This window comes from Malaclemys terrapin, chromosome 15 (genome assembly GCF_027887155.1).
Source record: "Malaclemys terrapin pileata isolate rMalTer1 chromosome 15, rMalTer1.hap1, whole genome shotgun sequence".
Classification (NCBI taxonomy): Eukaryota; Metazoa; Chordata; order Testudines; family Emydidae; genus Malaclemys; species Malaclemys terrapin.
In genome coordinates this window covers 103,528-123,052 of record NC_071519.1, presented here as the reverse complement: position 1 = coordinate 123,052, position 19,525 = coordinate 103,528, and the positions used below count along the sequence as shown (strand labels likewise).

Sequence of the window (19,525 nt, the reverse complement as noted above, 5' to 3'; positions counted from 1 at the left end):
CTGTCAATGCAGCACTATGAATCACAGGTCTTATAATTATAGATAGTTCTGCTTTTATACTTTTCTTCTATTCTGCCTCTAAAAACCTTTCACCTACAATAGACTTCACTAATGTTCAGGTCTGAACCAAAGTTCAGGCCCGAGCCAACTAAAGTTTAGGCCCTAGCAAACTTTTTCCTCCACAATCCCCCCTTTGGCGCTTCCAGCACCACCCTTGGCCTAAACTTCCACATTCATGAGCCCTCTAATTTCTGTCTTTTCCTTTTCTCTTATCTCATCCCAACTTTTATCATAAACCTCATTAACAATCATTAAGGCTACCTGCTCCCTTGCAGTGGGCCTAGCAGATAAATTACAGGCACAGCACTATCCCTTACAAGAATAATAGCAAAAACACAATCCTAAAACAAGCAATCCCAATACAATAGTCAATCCACCTATAGCAACAACATGGTGTGGTTCGTATATAAATTTGGTCACTGCACACAGCATGTCTCGACTAGTGCACAAGGAAGACAGTCGATAGGCTGTCTGAAAGGCACCTTTTTCTATTTGACACATATTTTCAAGGACATGAATTTGTCCCTATAAATCAGAAATTTTCTGGACCTCGGGTATCAATGAAAGCAGATTTTGGAAACAGTCTGGTACCAGGGTTGTCCAGTTAAAGGGTATCTCATACCAGAGAGGAGATTGAAATATTTTATCCGCCGGCCAGTAAATGATCTGGCTACTGGTGACCGTGGAGAGGTTAAAATGGGTGTTGTGCATGCTATGGGCTTTGACAATCACACAGCTGTCATTGGCCTGGAAAATTATTTCTCCTGTTAAGAGGGTCCCCAATCCCTTACCCTCCCAGCAAACATTGTCATGAACAGTGACTATTTCCCCTGGTTTAAGTTTACGCATGCATTGAAGCTGTGGGGGTTCCGATGGCCAGAGTGTCCATTGATTTCCCAATCCAAATATTGGGTGTTATTTCAGGGGCACCGACTATAAATCGGCTAGGTAAACCAGGTGGTTTTATTTCCCATATATCTCGGTGAATCACCCAGTCCCAGATGCATCCTCCCCATGGACCAGGCAGGATTCGGTAAGTGGGTGCCCATATCCCTTTAACTGGTCCATACGCCTGGAAGGAGCATTGGGACTGTACACATCTCCACCCTGAAAACCTCCAGGTATGTCTCCATGGCCACAGATCAGATGGTACTCCTGAGGTGTCTGTGAGGGCAGTGGGCCAGGCCTGGTGTTCGAGGTCACTTCGAATGGTTGCTAATTGATCATTCAGAAAATCCTGGATCTCTGAACATGCTGTGTCCCACCGCAATGCCTCCCCAGCACCAGTGATGTTCCATACCATCTCTGCCAGAAGTCTCTGGGTTAAGGAACCAAGGGCAGAAATGACATGTAATTCAGCTACCCCGGCTTGCACCTGGGTTAGTTGTGCCCCTGTAATAAGTCCTGAGGCCTTTTCTAATTGGCCCAATTTTTTTTCTGCATGCTGTTGGTTTTTATAGATATTCCAAATTGTAGCTACACCATTAGCTCCATCCCACAGATATCCAGTCAAATCTCTTTTTCGTTTGGGGAAAGCCCATGCCCGTTATTGGGCTATTCGGAGAGCAGCCCCCCTTGAACAGTTATAATATTTAGAAGTAATTTGGAAACTAGACAAAGGTAACATAAATCTTATGGTTCCCAGGGTGGCATTGATTATGGTCCATCGATTTCCATATATATCCCTTTTAGGGTTAGTCTTATACCACATTTGCTGACTGAACACCTTCACATTTTTTTTTTTTAATCGTTAACTCTAAAAACATAGGGTGGGGCATACTGCAATAGGGTACAGGTTACATCAATGATCACGGGGATTGTGTGAATGCAATTAAAATTTCTTGAGGTTGAACAGAGCCTTTGGGTATATATTTGACCCCCTTTTAACTGGGTGACTAAATAACAAAAGGGACCTTTCCCTGTTGAGGTGTTACAAACCCCGGGGATGGCCATCATGTCTACTTTGCTATAGAACCCATCAATTGCAATTACAAATTCTTGGGGTTCACTGGTAGAGATATCATATACTTTTATCTCCACTGATCCACTTGTTTTCCATTCAATTGTTCACTTATATGGGATATCCTGAACCTTAAAAATAATTTCTTTTTCTAAACAATATTTAAATAAATCACTAAAGTGTGAAGGCCTTGGCCATTGGTTTTATCAAATCTATGGCACTGTCTGTATTTGGATGTGTTACAGGGGTAATAGTGTAATGGGGAGATGGCAGGGGCAGTGGCAACAAGGTGCCTTTGGTACTTGTCATTTAAAATCCATTTAGGGAGGGCAATACATGCTGAAGGACTTATCCAAAACACAGGGCACAGCCTGTAGAATAACCCCCAAAATCCAATCAATACCACATTCCCAAGCATGGCTCCCACAAGTTTCTTCCTGCCAGTGTGTAATTCTTTGTTTCTTTACTAGGGTCAGTTCTTAATATCTTTTGTAGTCAGGAATCCCTGGACTTTGGTGATTTCAATGGAGCGAGTGTTCCTTCTTCTCTTTTCCTGAAACAGTCGTGGTTCAGCATCATACAGGGGAGAGGTTACTAGCACATCACCCTGTAATGGTTTTGCTTCTTCTAGAAAAATCCAAAGGCACAGTAGGTCTGTCAGTGGACAAGGGAGACGTTACTAGCACTTCACCTTGTCCTTTTTCCCTGCTGTTCAGAAAGCACAGCAGAGCTTGAAGGAGAAATAGGCTTATCAGTTAGAGAGCCCTCCCGAGGTGGAGGGGTCTTTTTACAGTGAGAAGCATGGGTCCAGGCAGGCAGTCCTTGGCACTTCACAGCGGTGTTGGTGGTTAACAGGACTTGGAAAGGGCCTTTCCAGCATGGAGCCAAAGCAGTCTTTCCTTGATGGACTTTACGTAGACTCAGTCTTCTGGTTTCAATGAATGGCAGGGCTGCTAGGGTCTTTGGTTAGCACTTCTTTACCTATGAGAAAAAAACTAACACATTTCATTAATGCCTGGCAGTATTTTGCAGATTTTTTTTTTTTTTTTACAGCTGCTTGGGCACATTCAAGCCCCCCCTTTTTTTGTTGTCAGCCAACTCTGAGCTTTAGCAGTGTCCTTGAATGGGGCCAGCGTCTTATCTGTGGACTGAGCTTGCTAGCTATTTTTTTTTCCAGTTAATTCGTTCTGTTCTTCTTCCTTCTCCCCTTCTTGGCTTTTTAACCTACAAGGGAAACTTCCAGTCCTCACTCATACACCTTTTCCCAACAATGAACACATACACATTGCCATTATACAGTACATTAATCTTATTATTCAATGTATGCCACATATACCCTTCCAGTAAAATAACTTTATTACAGAGCTATGGAGCAACAAACCAGGACAAGCACACCCACTTTTGAGGAGTCCACTCGGTACAACCTCTGATGTCCAATAGCTTTCCTCCCTTCCCAGCCCTCTGGCTAGAAATCTGAGGTAGCCAGAAGGATCCCATGTGCAATATAGGGAGTGGGTTAACCTTTCATGTCCTTGCTTCCAAAGACTGTTGGTATGCAAATTTTAACAACAATTTTTTTCAATTAAAAGATCTGGCCAATGAAGTTTCTTTTTCTTACTTAAGCAAATGTATTAGACTTTAGTATATCACATTTTCCTGATTTATCCAAACACTTTGTATTCCAAGTTGAATAAAACAAATATCTGCTTTTTTTTTTTGATTTAACCGTTCTATTTAATTTTGAACTAGACTGTCCTATAAAAATATTAAACAACAATTCTGGCCACAAGACAAACACCACAAGACAGGACACAGAACACAAAAATAATTCCTATTGTACCAGTAAATGCATGGTACATTGAATGCTATTTAGCTGGCATTTGTTTTTCCTCTGATGATCTGAAAGACCAAGAATAGAAGCCTACCCCTTCTGGGTAGTGAGTCATTGCTTAAAATATTTCCTTTATATACAAATACTCTTGTTGATTTCAGGCAAAACAGAGGAATTATCCCATATTTCCTTGTAATTGTTTTATAGGCAGCCCAGGTTTCAGTGGCTTCTACATTATCAGTTAAGATAATTTGCATTAGTACAGATGCTTTCTGGCTTGCTTCTGGATCGAAAGCTATCCACAGCTTAAAGACTCTTACTTAAAAAGAGACACAATTAACTTTTAACGCCTATTTTCAAACATACAGTGATCTGAAAAAAGACAACACAACCTATTTTGATAGGTTTGCATTTCTTTTACCTCTGCTTCAATATACACTGCACATGTTCTGGGGAAAATGCACATTCTCTTCATTAATTTCTACACAAGGTGTAACTGTTTCTTTTGTGCTTACAAAATCTTCATGCACCCACAGCAAAGTGACAGCTCGACCACACAGAACCAGTGGCACTGTCCTTCTCTCTCTTTACCAGATCTTTTATCTGCTATTTCGTTACCCAGAAACAAATTCAAATCTTTTATTCTCCTGGCTTTGACTACCCTGCTGCAGCCACAACCTTTGGTCTTTATTTAAAACATTTTAAATCTTGTAAAGCATTAAGTCACCTTAAGGATTAAATGCTAAATACCTTAAACAACACTAGTTTCCTGTGTCTGGCAAAAGTATTCTCAGTTTTGCAACTTTAAACAATACCAATTCATCTCAAACTTATAAAATACAGATTTTACACAGCAGGAGTGTTCTTCAGCAAATTTGACTAAATTATTCATAGTTGAATAATTCCACTTAAATAACCTCTTGCCTGGATTACTTACAGACATTCCTACCAAGTTTCACTGCTTGATTCCCTCCAGTAACTATAGAGTTAACTTTTCACTTTCTTTCTTTCAACTTCCTCAAACTGTGATTGCCTGCTTGTTTTGGGCCCGATCCTTTTTTCTTTGCTGCATTATTTCTTTCCATGGGCACAGGCATTGTTTCACTACCAATTTAGCAAGGAGGGTGGGCATTATGACTAACCCCCCTTTTCTTTATTTATATACACCTATTTACATACACACATTACATCTAGATGCATCTTATTTAATAATAACTTTAATTCTTTATGTCTGGACTTAATACAGTCTTTTCTTGAGGCGATAATAACCCCTCAGCACTAGTGCATTATAAAAAAGAATAACAACAGGGATAGGGACAACGGGAGAGAAAGAAAGAACAACAGCATGAACAGCATGATAAAACGGGGGAGTCACACTTATTGACCATAGGAATAATGACTTTTTGTTAAATCAAGGAGATAACAGATTAGATTCTTCTTTGGCCTGTTTTGATAGAGGGTACTGCTGCACCCTGGGAAGGGTTCTTGTTGGGTTTAGGCCAATCTTAACGGGCTGGGCAGACTCAATGCCCCCAACCTGGTCGGCATGATCGGCTCACAAAGCCCACAGGGAGGGAGAGACCTTAACCAGCAGTTCCTGTTGCAACGAGGAAGGGCTGGGGTCAGTCTTTTCCTATAAACTGCCAGGACTTCATTGTGAGCAGGACCAGGCACGTCCAGATACACACCATCTGGGGTACAGCAGATTATACAATTTAATTTACACAGCAAGTCTTTTCCCAAAAGGTTAACCGATAAACAAGGACTAAAGAGAAAAATTGACAATAACAGGTCTATAAGATCGTCAGGAGGCGTGGAGGGGATACTCCAAAGGGTCTTTGCCTCCTGAAGGATCTAGATGGATAGAGCAATATCTGCTGGCCAGTGGGGTTACGGAAAAGAGTCAATTTCCTTTTTATCTTTTTTTTTTTAGTTGCGTTTTAAGCTTTTCTTGGGAGTCCTTGGGACTCCCTACTTCAGATTTATGGCGCCGTTTTACTGTTTCCTTACACCAATAAACATATACATCAAACTGATCTTGTCCGACTTTGTTGGCAAGAAGTGCGCCTCTGAGGTGCACAGTCCTGTCAAGGTCAAAGCTTTCTTCTAATGGAAATTACAAATTTTTATCATCTCTGGTATACCAATTCCATTTATCTAAAAACTTACAAATAAAAGGACTATAATTCTTATACATATAAAACACTGGTGTGCCTTTTGGTGGGACGGCAGGTTTTTTAGACTCACCGCCCCGCATTTTCCTGGAGTCTACCTGATTATAGGGTTTTGGTCAGCTATCCCGAGGTTACCGACTGTGAGATCCAATCTCTCAATCCCTAGGTTTCCGATAGCGTCTTCCTGAACCTATAATCCCTTTTTCCCACGATCCTCAGCTCCCCCTAAACAATATCAGGCCACTCACACGGGTCATAGGGCTTGCTTTAGAGACATTCCTGGTCGTAAGCCTCAAGGCCTCGCAGAAAGCTCTGGGCGTCTTCCTATGACCCTCATTCGTTTTCATTCACACTTGCACACAAACGCTGAGGTAAGGCCTACAACCAAGGCCTATCCTTGTGGGAACCCCGACTCCCCGCCACTTACCCGTGGCTCCTCCTGGGAAACCAAAAAGTTGTCAGGCGAGTCTGGCAGCAAAGGTCCGTATCCAGCTTGCTACTCACCCGACCTAGGGCCTACGGGCAGTCCTCCACCGATAACCCAAATAGAGATTTAAAAGGTCTCTCACCTATCAAGTGCCGGCTGGGTTCGGAGGGGAATGGTCCGCGGTCTCCTGGTCCGGTGGATAGTCTGTGGATCTGAGTCACTGGCACCAAGATTGTTGTGGAAAAATGACCACGCGTTGTGTTTGAATCAGAATCGCCTGAGGCCTTTTTATTTTCATGCATGCATGGGGGGTACCAGTAAACTAGCAATCCCCCTGATTACAGAATCTTGCACAGCTTATATAGCATAAACCCACAATTACATGATACATATTATCTTATCAGCATTATTGCTATATTTGGAATACATTCTCCATAAAAGGAATATAGCTTAGCAAGCTTTCCTGTTTTTCACAGTCTGCCTTATTGCGGTTTCTAAGCTTTCCTTTTTTTCTCAGTCTGTCCTACTGCGATTTCCAGACTTCTCCAAAACTGTCAATGCAGCACTATGAATCACAGGTCTTATAATTATAGATAGTTCTGCTTTTATACTTTTCCTCTATTCTGCCTCTAAAAACCTTTCACCTACAATAGACTTAACTAATGTTCAGGTCTGAACCAAAGTTCAGGCCCTAGCCAACTTTTTCCTCCACACTGTGTATAAAGCGACAAAGAGTCCTGTGGTACCTTATAGATGTTAGGTCCAAGGAAAATGGAGTATAGAACAGGTTGTTTGGCCATCTTAGCCAAAGTTAGGCTAACTGTAGTTGCTGGGCCATTCCTGTCTCTCTGTGAAACATGAGGACATGCTTGCTTGGGCTTCAAAGAATGAGATAAAGGGGGGGACCATATTCTTGTACCAAATGTACTAGGAACGGTTTGTTTGGACATATGGAGACTTGCAGTCTCCACTCCGTTTCTGTTCTTAACTCCCTACTTTCTCCTAGTTTCTAGTGCATGACGAAAAAGCTGATAAGAAGCTGCTGAGGAATCATGAACTGTTTGTACTGTCAAAGAACATAGATATGCATGAATATTAGAAGCTTTTAACTAGTAAAGGAGGGGATTGGGTTGCTTTAACTATGACGCGACGGAACTGTCTATATAATCTCACTAGTTATTGTAATCGTGGCTGGTTCTCTCTGGAGACGGGCCGCTCTCTATTGTTGTGTGCACTCTTCAATAAAGAGCTTGTATTGGACCTTGCTGGTGTTGCCTGTCTCTCACTCTGCGGTCAGACAACGAACCTTGCCGTCTGGGTTAAAAAGTCCCTGACATAGACTAACAGATGGATTGCAGCATGAGCTTTTGTGGGTGAATGCCCCTGTCCTGTGTATAGCACCCCAAGTACAGCAGTGACCCCTGCTGGCCGTGTGTGTGTGTGTGTGTCTACTAATTGGGCAGTGGTGGCTAGGTGAGGCAGCGCCCCCCCCCCCCCCCCGGTTATTTCCCCCCCACACACACACATACAGAGGCAGTGACCCCTGGGGGGTAAGTGGGGCAGCGCCCCCTCCGGTTATCCCCCCCACACGGAGGCAGTGACCCCTGGGGGGTAAGAGGGCAGCGCCCCCCCCCGGTTATTCCCCTCCCCCCCACACACATATGGAGGCAGTGACCCCTGGGGAGTAAGAGGGCAGCGCCCCCCCCGGTTATCCCCCCGACACGGAGGCAGTGACCCCTGGGGGGTAAGAGGGCAGCGCCCCCCCCGGTTATTCCCCTCCCCCACACACACTGAGGCAGTGACCCCTAGGCTGTGGGAGGGGAATAAACTCCCCCAGCCCCTCCCCCTCCCGGGGTTCACCCCCCACCTTATGCCCAGCTCCCCCGTTCCCACCTCCAGCTGTTTGACCCCCCCGCACACTCACTGTCCGCCCCCTGCCCAGACTCCGCCCCCCCCCCGGGAATTTCAGGCCAAGTCAGGGCAGAGTGAGGGCGCAGCGGCTTCAGCGGGTGCTACTGAGCATGCGGCATCCGTGCTCCGAGCGCATGCGCAGTCCCAGCCCAGGCAGCGCGTGCGGGCTCAGCGCCGCCGAACTTCGGTCCGACCTGGTGTCGCCGCGTCCGCATGGCCAGGTACCGCGGCGGGGTCTGTACGGGGCGGGGCTGGGGTCAGGCTGGGCCCGAGCGGGCGGCCGTGCCCCGGGGCAGGTTGGGAGGTGTAGTTCCTGGCGCACCGCGGGCCGGAAATAACGTAGGCCCAACTGACGATTGGAGGCGGTTAGCGGTGCGCGTGAGGGGGCCCAGCCCCGCTCGCTGATTGGCGGAGAGACCCCGGCGGCAGCCGCGCGCGCGGGGCCGGACAGAGACTCCAGGAGCCAGGGGTGGGGGAGGGACAGAGGGTGAGAAATGGGGGGGTCAGGCGGGGGGGGCTGGACAATCAGCCAGGGGTGGGGGAGGGACAGAGGGTGAGAAATGGGGGGGTCAGGCGGGGGGGGCTGGACAATCAGCCGGGGGGGGGGGACAGAGGTCCAGGCGGGGGGGGGGGCTGGAAAACTGTTGCTGTGAATCCCTCTCAGCACATGGGGCGCGAGGGGGCGGAAGGAGTTTCGATCCCCCTGCTGCAATGATCCGTTTAAAAGGATTCTGGCCTCCTCCTTCCTGAGCCACGTTTCGGGTCTCGCTGAGACGCGTGTTAATCCGGAGTCACTGCAAGGGAGAACAGGGAGTGACTCCAGATTAACATGGGGGGCAGATAAGATCAGGTCGTGTCCCTGTGCGGAGGGGGTTTCAGTTGTTGCTAAAGGGGAGAAAGTGACTCAGTTTCTCTCTTTCTCTGCCTCAGGATATTGGGGTTGAGCTTCCTGGTTCAGATGCTGCTGCCCCGATTGTGGTCTGGGGGCCCAGGCTGAGCAGCTGCTGCTCCCCCCAGCGGGATCGGGGCTGGGGAGTGAGCGTGAGTAAAGCTTCCTCTGTGCCCAGCCAAGGTGAGGATTTTCTCCAGCTGTAATTAGGCCCATAGGTCAACCCAAGGCTCTGCCCACCCCAACATCTGAGTCAGAGACAACAGTTGATTGTTAGAGACCTCAGGGGTCCGGCCAAGGGGCCCAGAGGACCCAGCAGGTGAGGCCAGGGGGTGGAGAGGAGCCCTCAGTGGGCAGGCCGAGAGGTTTAAGGGTGGGGGGAGCTAGTGGGCTGGCGGGGTCTCAGGGCACAGTGCAAGCAGAGCAGACTGGGGCTCCTTCTGAGCATGGGCCCGGCTCCATGGCGCCACTGGCACCATTGTAAACCCAGCACTTACAAGGTGAAGTGCAAGGTGAGGCAAAGCCAGTTCCTGACTCTCCCTGTAGCCCCTGCTGTAGGATTGTGCTGCCCTGGGGACAGTGTCAGGGGGAATCCCCCAGTGTCACTCCTTGTGTTCTGTGCTTCTCTCCCATTCGGTTCCCAGACTTTGTTACTGGGAGGGTTTCAAAATGTCTCAGTGGTTTAGTGCTAGTGGGAGGGGCCGGTCAGTGCTGTAATAAAGTGGCCAAACGTTTCCCCCGCATAGAATCCTAGAACTGTAGGACTGGAATGAATGGTGAGAGGGCATCTAGTCCAGCCCCCAGCACTGAGGTGTTTGTCCGACCTGTCCTTAAAAACCTCCAGTGATGGGGATTCCACCACCTCTCTTGCTAATTTATTCCAGTGCTTCATTAGGTTTTTTTTCCACAATTGACTCAGATTCAGTTTGTGATCCACTATAGCCCCTGATCATTTTCAGTAGTACAAGCCCCTAACCAGCTATTCCCCACTTTGTAGTTGTGCATTTGGTTTTCCTTCCCTAAGTCTAGTACTTTGCACTTGTCTTTATTGAATTTCATCTCGTTCATTCAGCCCACTTCTCCAGTTTGTAAATGTTGCCTTGAATTCTAATCCTGTCCTCCAATGTGCTTGCAGCCCCTCGCAGCGGCTGTTATCTGCATATTTAGACAGCATGCTCTCCAGTCCATTATCTAAGTAATGAGTGAAAATATTGACTCTATCAGATCCTGGACTGGCCCCTGGGCACCCCATTGTATACATCCTCCCGTTGGACAGTGAACCACTAATGATTACTGTCTGAGTACAACCTTCCAACAACATTTTCTCCCATTTTATAGCACATTCATGTACACCACATTTCCCTGTGAGAATGTACACCACATAGTTCACTGTGAGAATGTCATGGGGGCCTGTGTCAAAAGCCTGAGTAAAATCAAGATATGTCCTATCTACAATGTCCCCCGGATCCATAAGTCCAGTATGCCTGTGAAAGCAGGAAATTAGATTGACTTGGCATTATTTGTTTTTGGAAATTCATGCTGGTTATAACTTATCACCTTACTAGCCTCTGCTTGCTTACAAATTGATTAATAAGTTGTTCATTCCAGGTATTTAAATAAGGCTTGACTTTATTTCCCAGTTCTGTTTGTTCCCCTTTTAAAAGATGGGTAGAATGCTTGCTCTTCTCCAGTCTTCACCGTTCTCCAGGCGTTCTCAAAGATAATTGCTAATGGTTCCCAGATTGCCTCAGCTAATTCCTTGAGCACCCTAAAATGAATTTCGTGGCTGACATTAATATATCTAACGTATCTACATATTTTTAACCTGTTCTTTCCCTATTGTGGTGTCTGTTTCTTTCTCCTCTTGGTTAATAATAATTAAGACCCTACCTGAAACGCGGGATGATCTTCAAATAATTGCAGCTGAGTTGCAAAGATGTCTTGGACAATCGGAGAAAAGTAATAATGGACCTTTATGAATTGCCATAATTTGGAAAAGCCACAGCAGACCTATTTGTTTAAGAAAAATCTGCTGGAATAATATAAACACTCAACTATTACATTACGCCTGTGAATTGTTTTGGTAACCAGACAGTTTGGTGCAGCTACAGGGCCATAACTAGGGTTGGGGTTCAGGATTCCTTTTTATTGTCTGGTCATTAAAGAGCTCCTAATGGAGCCAAATTGACAGCTTACTATTCTTTCTGTCTTTCCTTCGCATTGTGATAATTTGCTGTTGCTCCTTTAGTACTGTCTCTGAGAAACTGCCAGCTCTCCTGAGCTTTATTCTCCTTAGAATTTTATTCCCATGGGACCTCGCTGTGACGGGTTTGGGCCCTTTGGGGTGTCACCTGATGTGCTGGGGTGCCACTGAGACAGCCTATTCTGCCAGCTTCGGTGGCCGCGTTAGGCTCACAAGCCTCTTCCAGCCAAGCACACAGGCAGGGCCACGCCCAGCTGCACAGAGAGACAGAGATCTGCTCTGGAAAGATTCAGCTTTAGGGGCTTGACGCAACACACTACAGCGAGTATAGAAGAGGAATTCAAAGCACTGACCGCTTTGATACAGAAATGATACATGCACACGAATTGGATAATCACATTCAGTAAATTATAACCTTTCCAATATCAGAGGGGTAGCCGTGTTAGTCTGGATCTGTAAAAAGCAGCAGAGAGTCCTGTGGCACCTTTAAGACTAACAGATGTATTGGAGCATAAGCTTTCTTGGGTGAACGCCCACTTCGTCGGATGCATGTGCCGACGAAGTGGGCATTCAGCCACAAAGGCTTATGCCCCAATACATCTGTTAGTCTTAAAGGTGCCACAGGACTCTCTGTAATCTTTCCAATGATATCTTACAAGACCCATCTTGCACAAAGTACATCTCAGTTATCTCATATTCATGTCATAAGCATATTTTCATAAAGAATATGGAGTGAAATGTCACACTCACATACCAGTTTTCAGAGTTTGTTGAAGTCTGCCTTTTTGAAGTCCGTTGTCCTTATTTTCCTGCTCTAACACGTTCCTTCTCTTAGACTCACAAAATCATCATTTCATGAACACTTTCTCCCATATTGCTTTCCACCTTCCGTTTCCTAACTAACTCCCGCCTGTTAGTCAGAATCAACCCTGAAATGCCTGTCTCCCTGGTTACTATCTCCATCTTCTGAAGCAAACAGGTGTCCCCAACACATTCCAAGAACTCATTGGACAGTTTGTGTTTGTATTAATTCCTTTTCTAACAGGTGTCTCGGTCGTTAAAGTCCCATGCCCCCCCGCCAATTACTAATTCTGTTTTGAATATTTCCGTTATTTGCATGACAGAGTCGAGAACATCCGTCTGCAGGGAAAGAGCCGGGGGGAATTGAGATGTGACGTTACTGTCGTGTTCTGACACGTCCCCTTCTTGCCCTGACAGGCTGCAGCGTTACGTCCCATCCTACCAGGGACCAGGGAAATGGCTGCCGTGGAGCCAGCTCAGGTAGGGATTATCGGGGAGTTGCTGGTGGGCTCCTGTTGGCGGGAGAAGGGCAGTAAAGACACAGGAGGTGGGTGCTTCTGGGGGTGGTCAGGAGGTGGGAAGGGGCAGGAAATACACAGGGTGGAGAAAGGGGGGGGGACAGGGTGTGACAAACCTGCTGGGATTTGTTTACGGTGGGGCCTAGATTTTAACAGACCCATGGGATTTGTGGGTGGAAATTCCCTAATTTCTCAAGCGGGTAACAACCCCCCTGGACTGGGCTAGGGAAACGTACCAGCCTCCAATCCTGGAGTCTGAGCCTACTAGCCAGAGGGCAACCGCCAGTGAGGCCCGGGGAAGACACCCCATCCCGTCCCATCCAACTACTGGCACTGGGGGGGGTGTTGGGATTCCTGCCAGGGGGCTGTCCCTGGACCCTGCTGGGGGCTCCATCTCCTGTATCAGCTTCTGGCTGGTAGGTGAGTGCTGAATGGGAAGACCCCTGCCATCTCTGTCTGCTAGAAGGGGCGAGGGGCTCTCTCTCTTTCGCTCCTCACCCTGATGCCTCCTGGCTGCTCTGATGGGGAGGGGGTGGGATCCTGCCTGCCTCCCAGAGCTTCCATGTGATTGGCCCTCCTCCAATGTGAGTGGTGGGGATGTCGCTGGGCAGCAGGTGCAGAGTGGGGCGCTCTTGCTTTTTCAGGGGCCGGTGACTTTCGAGGAGGTGGCTGTGTATTTCACCAGGGAAGAGTGGGCTCTGCTGGACCCCGCTCAGAGAGCCCTCTACAAAGATGTCATGCAGGAGAACTATGAGAACATGACCTCGCTGGGTAAGGATTCCTGTCCCCTAGGTTCTTAGAAGGGGAAATGAAGAGTTAAGGTTCACAGTGCAGCCTCAACTTTGCCCTGTTTCAGCAACATTCTGACAGGCCAATGAGACACTGACCAGCGCTCTGCCCTCCCCGCTACAGAACACTTTGGAAACAGAGCACAGGTGCAGGACAGCGCAAACGCTAACACTGCAAAACTTGGGGTTAGGTCCGATGTAGGGAACAGAAGCTGCCTGCCCCTGGCCTGCACTCAGACACTGAGCCTACGGCACACAATCCATCTTGGACTTTCATAATGTCACCATCCCTTTACCCTTCCAATGAGGATTCCGTCTGAGTCGTTGCCTTCACTTACCCCTCCCTGAGCCCTGGGGACCCTGTGCACGTATGGCACCAGCCTGCTGACAATCCCTGTGGCAAGAACACACCCTTATGTGCCTTTATTGACGCCGCCTACACCACTCCGCACTGAAATGAGGAATACTTGTTGTGAGGGTTGGATCACAGAAACCCCCTGGGAGCTGCCAACTGATGTGCCAAAACTACTTCTGACCCTGCTTTCCCTGCCAGCTTAGGCCTCCAGCACCCTGTCTTGCTGAGCCAGACACGCCAGTCTGCTCCAACGCAGACCCAGGGCCTGATCCATGTGCCCCCAAAGCTGCAGGTTTAATTGGAAAGCAAGTTACAGAAGTGTTCCTGTCTTTAACACTCAGAAGCCCAACTCCCAACGGGGTCCAAACCCTAACTAAATCCGTTTTACCCTGTATAAGCTTTAAACTCATAAATTGTTCACCGTCTGTAACACTGATAGAAAGAGATGCACAGCTGTTTGCCCCCCCCCAACTATTAATACATACTCTGGGTTAATTAATAAGTAAAAAGTGATTTTTATTAAATACAGAAAGTAGGATTTAAGTGGTTCCAGGTAGTAACAGACAGAACAAAATTAATTACCAAGCAAAATAAAATAAAACAGGGAAGTCTATGTCTAAGAAATTGAATACAGATCATAACCTCACCCCGTAAGCTTCCTTTTACAGACTAGTCTCCTTCTAGTCTGAGTCCAGCAATCACTCACCCCCCCTGTAATTACTGTCCTTTGTTCCAGTTTCTGTCAGGTATCTTTGGGGTGGGGAGGCTCTCTTTTTAGCCAGCTGAAGACAAAATGGAGGGGTCTCCCAGGGGTTTAAATAGACTTTTTCTTGTGGGTCGAGACCCCCAACTCTCTCCTATGCAAAGTCCAGCTACAAAATGGAGTTTTAGAGCCACCTGGGCAAGTCACATGTCCATGCATGACTGAGTTCCTTACCAGCCAAGCCACATGCCTGGGAAAGCTCAGATGTGGATTGGCGTCTCCAAATTCATTGTTGGCTTAAGGGCTTCTTGATTGGGCACTTACTGAGAATAGTCTTTTCTCAGGAAGCTGACCACCTGCTTCACTAAAACCCACTTAGAATCAGACAAGTATACAGCCAATATTCATAACTTAAAATACAAAAATGATATGTGCATACAAATAGGATTAATAGATTCAGTAGATCATAACCTTTACATAGATATGTTACATGGCATATGTAACATAAAACATATTCCAGTTATATCATATATACATTCATATATGGTGCGGGGAAGTCGGGGCGGAAGGTCCTGGGTGGTCAGGGAGCAGGGGGTGGTGGATGGGGCATGAGTCCCGGGGGGGGGCCGTCAGGGAACGGGGGTGTTGGATGGGGCATGAGTCCCGGGGGGGGGCCGTCAGGGAACGGGGGTGTTGGATGGGGTAGGAGTCCCGGGGGTACCGTCAGGGGCGAGAAGCAGGGGGGGTCAGTTAGGGGTCAGGGGCTGGCCACGCCTGGCTCTTTGGGGAGACACAGCCTCCCCTATCCGGCCCTCCATACAATTTTGGAAACCCGATGTGGCCCTCAGGCCAAAAAGTTTGCCTGCCCCTGCCTTACTACTTCTCCCTACCCTAACCCTAAGTAGGAGAGGTTAACCGGCTTGTTCTGCAGCTTGGGATGTTTAGGTTGGATCTTAGGAAAAACTTTCCAGCTGTGCGTATAGATGAGTACAGGAATACGTTACCAAGAGAGGTTGTGGAATCCTGGTCACTGGAGGTTTTTAAGAAGAGGTTAGACAGATGGTCTGTGTATACTTGGTCCTGCCTCAGGGCTGGAGGATGGACTAGCTGACATCTTGAGATCTCTTTACCCCGTGTGTTACTGTGATTTTATGATTCATGGTCCTAGCCCTTCATTTTGACCTTGTCTCCCTCTGGAGAATGGGGGCTTTATTTAGTAGTTTTTTTTAATGAAAAGTATGCATGGGTCAGCTTCCCTCTCAATTTGCTTTGTTAGTCACTGGGTGTGAAGCAGTGAATTCCTCTTCTGGGATGCGGATGTAATTCCTGTTGAAGCAGCATAGGCCTGTCTCCATTTACATGGAAACACTATCAAGGACTGTCCACATATGAATGCAGCACACTGGACGGTGTAAGTGTCAAAGACTGGAGGTTAATGTGTAATGACTGGGTCCAAGGGAAGCAGAACGTGAGAACACAACTGTACTGCACTTTGGGATGTCTGTGCTGCCTCTGGGAGAGACCCTCCCAGCCTGGGTCCCCAGACTGCCCTTGGCGGGCTGTATATAACTGCGTCTATGTTGCGGATTGGGCTGGAGCTCAGTCTCTACACCAGCAGTATGTGTACCCCTGGGTGTGTACGCAGAGTTCTTCCAGAGTTAGGGTGACCAGATGAGAGGAAGAAAATATCGGGACATCGGGAAATATCCGCCGGCGGAGCAAAAAAAAAAAAAAAAGTAGTAGTAGTACCGTGAAATATCGGGACAAATTGTATCCTGACCAAACATCGGTTGGGACGTGGGACAAACGCCACAATATTGGGATGGTCCCGATTTTATCGGGACGTCTGGTCACCCTATCCAGAGTTGCTACGGAAAAATCACTAGCCAAGTCAGCACAAAGTAAAATTTCATACAATACCTTGTTTATACTGATCTATATAATATACCCTGAAATGTAAGTAAAATATTTATATTCCAATTATTTATTTCATAATGATATCGTAAAAATGAGAAAGTCAGCAATTCATGGTGTGCGGTGACACTTTTGTATTTTTATGTCTGATTTTATAAGCAAGTAGTTTTTAAATGAGGTGTAACTTGAAGGTACGCAAGACAAATTAGACTCCTGAAAGGGGTACAGTAGTGTGGAAAGCCACTGGTCTACACAGCTATTGTTAATGTGCTAGCACGTACAATGGAGCACCCATAGGGAGACACATCTCAAAGAACTGTCGATGCACAAGTTGAGTAACTTCTTCTTTTGCGTGATACCTGATCTCACTGGTCTTCTTTCCTCTGAGCAGGGTTCCCAGTTTCCAAACCCGGTGTCATCTCCCAACTGGAACGAGGGGAAGAGCAGTGGGCCCCAGATTTCCAGGGCTCAAGGGAAAGAGAGATCCTGAGAGGCAGCTATGTGGGTGAGGGATCATTAAACCTTCTCAGTGCTTGAAGGAAACAGCTGGGATTTCCAACAAAGACCTTGTGAGGTCTCTGGGTTCAGGATGGCCCCCAGCAGGTGTCATATCCTCAGGGCAGACACTGTTCATGGCTTCCTATCCATCCTAACTCCTGGCAGTAGTTCCCAGCCCAAACTCCCTTCTCCTTGAGTGTTTGGGTGGGAACTGGATGCAGAATTGATCCTCTCCTCTCTCCCCTTTGGGAGAAATTCAGTCCCTGATTTTTTTCCATCTCCAGCTATTCTCTTGGTTTGCTCTCCCCTTTTCCCTTCTGCTTTCTGAGGTTTTCCTTTCTCTGTCCCAGCAGGTGAGGGGATGGTGAGAGAGACCGTGGAGCAGAATCCTCAGCAGGAAGAGGAGCAAGTGGAAGCGCATGGGGCGTTGTTGCAAAGATGCAAAGGGAGTGTATCCAGGAGTTGTGTGCAGGGAAAAGGCTCTCGGGGGCAGCATAGACCAGAGAAGCAGCAGGGAAACCAGCCAGCGCAGAAAGTTGGAATATCTGTTAATTATCGGGGAACTCACAAAGGCCTCAAGGAAGCCACGGCCCAGCAGAGAATCCTGACGGGAGAGAGAAATAACACGGGCTTCGAGTGTGGGAAAAAGTTCAGGAGGCGCTCACACCATCAGAGGATCCACACTGGAGTGAGACCCTATGGATGCTGCGAGTGCGGGAAAACCTTCACTGAGCGCTCAACCCTTATTCGCCATCAGAAGATCCACACCGGGGAGAAACCCCATGAATGCTGTGAATGCGGGAAAACCTTCACTCAGCGCTCACACCTTATTTGCCATGAGAGGATGCACACAGGGGAGAAACCCTATGGATGCAGTGAGTGCGGGAAAACTTTCACTCGGAGATCAGGCCTTATTCGCCATCAGAGGATCCATACAGGGGAGAAACCCTATGGATGCTGCGAGTGCGGGAAAACCTTCACTGAGCGCTCACACCTTATTTGCCATCTGAGAATCCACAAAGGGCAGCGCCCCTATGGATGCTGCGAGTGCGGGAAAACCTTCACTCAGCACTCAAATCTCATTGCACATCAGAGGAGTCACACAAGGGAGAAACCCTATAAATGCTGTGAGTGCGGGAAAACCTTCTCTTGGCACTCAGTCCTTATAAAACATCGGAGGATCCACACAGGAGACAAACCCTACAAATGCTGTGAGTGCGGGAAAACCTTCATTGACAGCTCACACCTTATTTGCCATCAGAGAATCCACACAGGGGAGAAACCCTATAAATGCTGTGAGTGCGGGAAAACCTTCGCTCGGAGCTCAGGCCTTATTACACATCAGAGGATCCATACAGGGGAGAAACCTTATGAATGCCGTGAGTGCAGGAAAACCTTCCATCACAGCTTTTCTCTTATGTATCACCAGAGAAGCTGCAAGGGAGATAAACACCATGAAAATCCTGTCTAGGACTCAGAAAAGATTGTTTTTTCCTTTTGCCAATTCCCATGTACACCTCTACCCCGATATAACGCTGTCCTTGGGAGCCAAAAAAATCTTACTGCGTTATAGGTGAAACCGCGTTATATTGAACTTGCTTTGATCCACCAGAGTGCACAGCCCCGCACCCCTGGATCACAGCTTTACCGCGTTATATCCGAATTCATGTTATATCGGGTTGCGTTATATCGGGGTAGAGGTGTAGTGAACTTTAAGGCAGCATTTGTGGCATCTCCGCTCCTTCAGGCGAGTTGTCTGCTTTTCCCTTTTGCAGCTCATCCTTCCTTGGAGTGAAGCCCACGGTGTTTTTCATCAACTCCTTTGTCCTGTGTCATGGAAGTGTGCGTCCCTCCAACAGGAATGTCCATCAGCCCCAGGTGGGGGAACCAGGAGTGAACTTTACTCGGTACATGGAGGTTAAATCTATCTGGGCCTTGACTCCATTGGGGTTTTCCATGGAGTTAGCTAGATTGAGTTAGGGATCCTGATGTAAAAACACAACTGTTTTTTTTTTTTTTTTTTTTTCAATGAAGAAAATAGCCCATATAGTGGCCAGGGTAACGTAGCAAATTTCCTCACCACCGGACACAACCTCCATCACTTTTCCTAGTCTAACCAAATTTATAGCATCACGTTTATATTTTTCCTCCCACTGCAAAGTGATTGTTAGTCCCCCACTAGGGACAGATTGCCTCATTCCCAGTTGTTCTCACGTTGCACTGGGTTCTGCTGAATAGCAGTTGGGTTTTGTACCCTTTTTCTCAATGTAAATATAACAGAGAAGGAGCCGGGATAGAGGGTGTGACAAAGTGGGGATTTTCCCTTCTTCTGTTGTATGGGAGTCTTACTGTTGAGCCTATGTGAGTTTTACTGTTTTGCATGAATACTGCGTGTGTCTCAGTTTCCGTGTGTGCTGCACCACTACCTCGGTGGTGGGAATAGGGGTGTGTGACTGACGAAGTGGGAATGTTCTTAATGTTTTCTTTGAATAG

General features: G+C 47.2%; 1 pseudogene; it reads left to right on the top strand.

The window, feature by feature from the left end:
- The window catches only part of LOC128849163 (zinc finger protein 420-like), a 48,214-nt pseudogene extending 29,153 nt beyond the window's left edge, over positions 1-19,061 (top strand).
- The last annotated feature ends 464 nt before the right edge of the window (positions 19,062-19,525 follow it).